This window comes from Penaeus japonicus, unplaced genomic scaffold (genome assembly GCF_977035675.1).
Source record: "Penaeus japonicus unplaced genomic scaffold, GWHDUDI00000001_assembly GWHDUDI00000012, whole genome shotgun sequence".
NCBI classification, from domain to species: domain Eukaryota; kingdom Metazoa; phylum Arthropoda; class Malacostraca; order Decapoda; family Penaeidae; genus Penaeus; species Penaeus japonicus.
In genome coordinates, this window is record NW_028234414.1 from 19,642,576 (window position 1) to 19,650,075 (window position 7,500).

Below are 7,500 nucleotides of genomic sequence, written 5' to 3' on the forward strand. Positions count from 1 at the left end.
GAAATCACCTATATACTCTTAGCAGAGCAGTGATAGCCAGGTTTTATAGACAATGCCCGTAGGCACTCAGCAGTAATGAATTAGAAATTCAAGTCACAAAGCAGGTTACCGGGGTTATATCTATATCTATCTATCCATCTATCTATCTATCTATATTTACATATAAATAACATATATATATATATATATATATATATATATATATATATATATATATATATATATATATATGTGTGTGTGTGTGTGTGTGTGTGTGTGTGTGCATAAATACACACACACACACATATATATTATATATATATATTCATACACACACATATATACACACACACACATGTATGTCTATATGCATGTATGTATTTATGTACGTGTGTGTGTGTATGTGATATGTGCACAACAAATCAAAGGAGAGCTTAGAACAAACATACAGAGAAACAAGGAACAACAAAATCCCTACCCATCGAGGACGAAAGGATTAAAATTAACGCAATTCTTGAATTCTTAAAAGGTATCTCGAAGCGTACTTTCTGCTCTGTATAATTACAAGAGTTTTTAAATTGGTCGCAGACAAAGTTGCCATCTTCCATGGTACTTAAACTAAGCTAAAGAACGAAATTTCACAGATTCCAATTTTACATTAGAGAGAGAGAGAGAGAGAGAGATAGAGAGAAAGAGGAAAAGATAGGAGAGAGAAAAGGGAAGAAAGAACAAAAAGTAAGAGATAAAAAGAGAGATAAAAGAAAGAAAGGCAAGATCGAGAGCTGGATTAATAAGTACAGACTGACTGCATATCCATGGTCACATGAGCTACTGTACTAACCTTACCAAAGAAAACCGTTCTCTTCTTCAACCTAACATCCCTAGACTCTACGGGAAAAGATAAGACAAGAACGCGCAGATCAAGGGAATACAAATGACGCATAGCCCTGATAAGATTAGACAGAAAAGACCTCGGAACTTTCAGAACACGTAGCTTATTGCAACAGACACACAGACGCCATCTGGTGTCGGACATGCGGTTCGCTTCCCCTCCTTAGTATTCGCTCGCGGGCGCTGGAGGCGGTAACGTAGCAATAAGTGAGTGAAGCCGATGGTATTTACGACACAATACAAGGCCACAATACCACTTGACAGTTATGCAGGATTGGATCCCACGCCAACCAGTGCAAGGGCAGCTGGAGCCAGGCTCTGGACACCCACCATAAACCACAGGGATGTCGGCACACCAGCTTTTAATATCTGCCGCTACTTACGCTCTCTTTATCTTACTGTGTTTTTTTCCCAGTTGATGTAATGGTTGCTTAATCGGTGGGTTTTCGCATTTTGTTGTCTGCTCATCGTTTATTTCCGGAGAGAAAATGATTGACGGGCGCAATGTCGATTGTGGCTACACAGAAATGATTTTTATTTTTATTTTTTTATCATTTTTTGTGTATATTCATGGTGCACACATACAAGGAGACACACACATACATGTACAAACAAACATATAAACACGTGATGTACATACACGTGAGCTTATCAATAACGAAAATACTAATAAAAGTGATGATAACAATCATACTAGTACTCTAATATTAACACGATGATGATTATGATAATAATGATAATATGAATAATTATTACAAAGATAATGATTCTTATGATAATAACGATAACAATAATGATAACAATTATTTCAACATCAACCATCACCAACACACTCATCATTATTCTCATCACAATCACTGCAATCACTACAATCACCAAGCATCTGGTTTCCCTGGTGCTTGCGTAATTAAGAACAATTAACAGAAGAATTCGCTAATTGACTAATCAAAATAGAAAAAGAAAACAGGATTTCCTTTGTGTTGAAAAATAAAAATCCATTTAACAGCAGACTATCTGGCAGCGTGAATTACTTTAGAAAATACAAAAGCACACGTTTGAATCCACCTGACAATGTATAGTGTAAAGTGGTGGAGATTGTGGTGTATGGTGTATAATGTATAGTGTGTGGATAGTGTATGGTGTACAATTTATGGTATTCGAGGGGTTTATATATAGTGTATGAATGGCATATAGTGTAGAATGCAGTGTGTAGGATGTGTGGTGTATGAGAGCTGTAGAACGTATGGTGTATGAACTGCATATGGTGAAGGATGCCCGAGCTTTTGTGCCCTTTGGATATGGTGTACAGTAGTTCCACACCACAGACTGCACCGTATATCTTAAAAGCGGTAATCTGTCAATAAAATAACTGTAAAACTCCGTGTGTAGCGGAGAGTACACGTGCGTGCGTGCGTGCGTGTGATAGAGAGATACGCTTTACCAGTAAAAAGTACCGCTACGGAAGTGGCAGGCGAGAAACATGCAGAAAATCGGATTTTGAATTCCAATAAGAAGGCGAGGAAAATTAGGTTAAAGGGGTGTTACCACCTCTTCATATCCCTCCCCCCCTCCTCCTCTTCCTGATATCCGCTAGCCTCCCCCCCTCCCCCCGGGAAGAGAGGAGAGGGAAGCTGTGTGGAGGAGAACGCATATGCAACATTTATCTGTTCATTTATCATCGCCATTATACTCATAATATCCTTAATAATATTATTATCTTTATCATTATCGCAAATACCATTATTATGTCTACCAATATTATCATTATTACTAATATTGGTATTATTCGTATTCGTATTATCATTACTATTTTCATCCTCATTATTACCATTATCACTTTCATAATAATGAAAATGATTATTACTATTACATTACCATTATTATCCTTATCATTATCATACTAATAATATCATAATCCTTATTATAATCCTTATCAATATTATAATTATCACTATGATCATTATCATAACTATTATTACTACTATTATCATTATCATTATAATTATCATCACCATTATCATTATCATCATAATTATCAATATTGTTATTATCACTATAATTGTCTTTGCTTGCTGTCTGTGCTGATTAGCATTTACATGATCATAGTAATGCTATGACCGAAATTACTGGTTAGTTACATTATTGCAAATGTTATCATTATTATGAATATTGCTCATATCATTATCATTGATATTATAATTATCATTATTACCATTGCTATCATAGTTACTAGTGTTATTATCATTGCTGTTACCATCATTATTATCATCATTGTTATTATAATCACCACCATTTTTAATTATTATTAATGTTAACATCAATATTATTATTCTGATTATTGTTACTATAATCATTTTTATCATTATCCTCATAATGATAATAATGTTTATTACATTTCTGTAATACATTATCAATACATTTATCATAATGATCATCAGTATGACTACTCAAATAGTCTTATAGTAGAGAATGGTTTACACTCACTTTCAGCCTCAGAATTTCCAGTTTATAGATACGGTTTCTGCATACAAGATGAATGACTTCTATTTTTTCTGATTTCAAGGATTATTAAGCTTCTATGACGGCAACGATGTCTTATAGGAACTTCTAATTTCACTATCGTTATGGAAAATCAGCTGTGTGATGTTTGAAATGGCTCTACATGTGGTGAGAATGAGAGTAAATAGAATTTCACAAAGTTGGGTTTGTTTACTTTGTCTTGTAGTGTGTGTGAAAATAATAGTGATCGTGTCTCCTGTACTGGAAGAAAAGAATAGTACCAGCATTGTAGTGACACTCAGAAAGAAAAACAATCTTATATAGAAACATTAACAGTTCTCTATTCCTCTAGGCAAAGTTTTTGAGAGGGAGAAGGCAAGAGAGAGGGAGAGAGAGAGAGAGAGAGAGAGAGAAAGAAAGAATAAGAGGAAGGGAAAGATAAAGAGAGAAAATTTTGGAATACAATCAAATCTCACTTCTACAATGTATCATATTCTGCTATTTTATCAGAAATATACAGCTCCCAGGAACCTCATAAATGCACATAATTCTTCCAACCAGAAACACCAAAATAAGTGCTATTTGTATGCTTCTGTTTTCTTTTTCTTTTTTGATGAAATACATTAGTTAAGTCGGGGGATTTAATGCTTTCATCTACTTGATCACTTGAAGGTAATGCAAATGCTATCGAAACAGAGAAAATATATCTTGATAAATTTTCCTCAAAGGAATGCAACAAGAATAACTGAAAGAGCTTATATAGCTTTGTCCTTCAAGAAATATATTTTTTGTCATGATAATATAATATCATACATAATGTATACATATACCTCTCTCTCTCTCTCTCTCTCTCTCTCTCTATATATATATATATATATATACATATATATTTGCACACACACACACACACAAGCATATATATATATATATATGTGTGTGTGTGTGTGTGCATGTGTGTGTGTATGTATGTTTGCGTGTGTGTATGTGTATGTATGTGTGTATTTGTATGTGTGTATGTGTATGTGTGTGTGTTTGTGTGTCCGCGCACTACACTTACGTACATGCATACATACATATACTTATACATACATACAAACTGTACATACATATAAACATTTTTCCTAATAACTTCGTCGCCAGTATTAAACTGATCTTTCGGCAATGTACAGTAGCATAAAAAATGCAGAATATGATCCAGCCAGTCAATCATTTTTTTCTTCCCTTTTGTGTTGTGGAGGCAAAACCTTTTCTTTGGAACACTTTTTATCTACTTTAGGCGAAAGAAAATAAACTTTTTGACATAAATGTCTCCAAATTTCGATCTTCTTCAAGAAAGACAATCGTAGCCAATGTAGAAAATACTATGGAATACCTTTCCTTAGAGTGATTTCTTAAAAAAACTTTTGCCAACATGTTCCTTCCCCGTCCTTCACCCCGGATGTAGAGAATGACAGCAAAATTCAGCATTGCACTTTCCCTTTTTAGTCTCACCAAGGCGTAAACCAACATGCATGGCATTCCGATGGAGTAAAAACTGTAAAAGCCCATCAAACTGAACAACAGTGTTAAATATGGTTGCAAGGCCGTTGCACGAATGCTCTCCGACAACCGTGCAGCCATTCTGCTTGATCTAGCTTTCAGAAATTCGCTTCAGGTGTGATCGCGATATCTGAGATCAAAGACTGAGATCAAAGACTTAGAGATAACCCAGATACATCAAAGGAGCACACCATGCAGCTGTTATACTGTATCTACCTGCAGTAGCTGAATCACAGGATTTTCTATGGGTACTCGGTGCTTCTTTCACCTAGGACTGTCTGTGAGTTGTATGGTGAGTTCACTGCACATATTCAAGTTGCATCATATTTCAGTTTTTGACGGTAAAACATAATGACAGAAACTAAGTTGAAAATATGTAATCAGCTTGTCATTCCTATGCCGATATACAGTCAGGTTAGATGGAACCATTTTGCTACAATGTATTATTAAATGCTCATGTAAGGCGGTTTGGGACATGCTGTGCTGGATGGTTTATGTTCTTCCTTATACAAACAAACGTATTACAGTCAACAGGCATAAATATTGCAAGCTGACTGATGTTATTTGTATCTATGAGTGTGTGAATGCAGATTTAACTGGCTTTATATATAGCAACTGCATTCTGCCACTCCACTTTATCCAGTAGCCGGGAGCCATATTGTGATCGCTCGTAGGATAAGAGACTCTATGGCTGGACACATAAAGACTACTATCGCATGCTGTTGCGAGGTAGGTATGGCAATGCACGCTAAATATTTACATTGTAACCTGTACAGTACTACCACTCTGCACACTTGTATATGAGACTTTAACAACTGTTCCATAAATACTGATTATGAAAAAAAATCGTAGTAGGTGATATTCTGTGCTATAAGATTGGAATATGTGCCTTCGGGGTCATTGGTGCAGTTGATGAGCAATTATTACAAGCAGGAAGCTATTCTTGTGTCTAGCAATTCGCTGTATCAAGACCTGCTTGGTAATTTCCTCGACAACAACGTGCTATGTTGCAAAGAGAGATAATGATGGTATGATGTATGGTGTCACGAAACATACTGGAATACATTCGCCACTCCAAGCACTCGTAACCCACGACCTAAACAGTGTGAATGTGGATCCTGCGAAGCCTCTCCAACAACCCCTTGATGTGCTAAGCCGCAAAAGGTCCATTACGATCTACGAGCCAAACATGGGGAGAGATAGTTGTCTTTTGCTGCCTTCCATGTAGGGCTGTCTGTATGTTGTACAGCGCAATTACAGAAATAATGAGGTGAATGAGAGCAGTGAGGAGATAGACTCTCCAAGCCTCATATTATAGAGTATGTTGCCATGGCCTGACTCTAACGCCATATGAGCTTGAGTTGAATGAGGATATAGAGCTTGTGTATTTAACATTTGACAAAGATTTCAATCAAGGTATCCGGCAGAAATGCAGGCGAGAGACGGTAGTATGATGGCTGTCTTAGGTAGTGAACCATTGCGCATTGAGAAACTCTGCAATGTGAAACTGGGATGTAACTTACCACAGGTTATTGGTTTATTGCTGGATCTTTTTCAGTTTTTTTTTCAGCAAGGTTATTCAAAAAGTTACTGTGGCAAAGTGATGAAACTTTGTGGGTAAGTTGTTTGTGGTTCTGGGAATATTTGGTTAAAATTTGGTGGTGAGACAGATATGCCAATCTGATAAAACATTAGATGATTCATTGACAGTGCAATGCATCATAGAAATTGTCTAGGAAAGTAGCTCTCTTTGAAAAAAAATTAACAGACTTACTTAAAGTTTCTAAACAAGTTTTGGGTGTTGGCAGAGGATTGTGTTATTCGAAAGCTTTTTTACTTTTACAAAATATCTTAAAAATTTAAAAGAATAAAGTGTGTAATAATACCACCAAAGAGAGTAATATGACCGGATAGACATTAATTATATTAATTAAGAAATAATGATAATAAGAGTGATAATGATAATGATCATAATAACAATGATCATAATGATAATGATCATAATAACAATGATCATAATGATAATGGTAATAGAAATAATAATGATGATAAAGATAATAATAATGATATAATTATAATAATGCTAATGCTAATAAAAAAAAATAGTGATGATATTAATGATAATGAAAGTAATTATTGACCAATAGATCAAATTAAGAAACGACTCCTCTATTCCTTCACAATAAACATGAAATAACTCCACAGTTTCCTATCACATCATTCCCGTAACCAAAACTCAAACTTTGTGGTTATGCCCCAGTGGCCTCGAGACACGTGTGCTAATGGAACAACATTTTCTTGAAGCGGACGCCCCTTTCGGTAATCAACAGCTGAAGGGAGACCTTTGAGAGCTGCTGCCCATAGGAGGAACCCCCAGAAGGAAGGTAAGTTCACTCGCTGGAAGCCCCCAGCCCCCCTCCCCCCTTCGGAAACCTCCTTTTGATGACAGGTCGATTAAAAGGGCAGACGGGAGAGGAGCGAATATAAACACTTGTTTTCTCTCCCGGCTGCGCGAATAACGTGAATAATCACAGAACTTCACTTTGAAGCGTGGTAGCATTTGCATATTTACACGATCCAATTTGTGGAGGA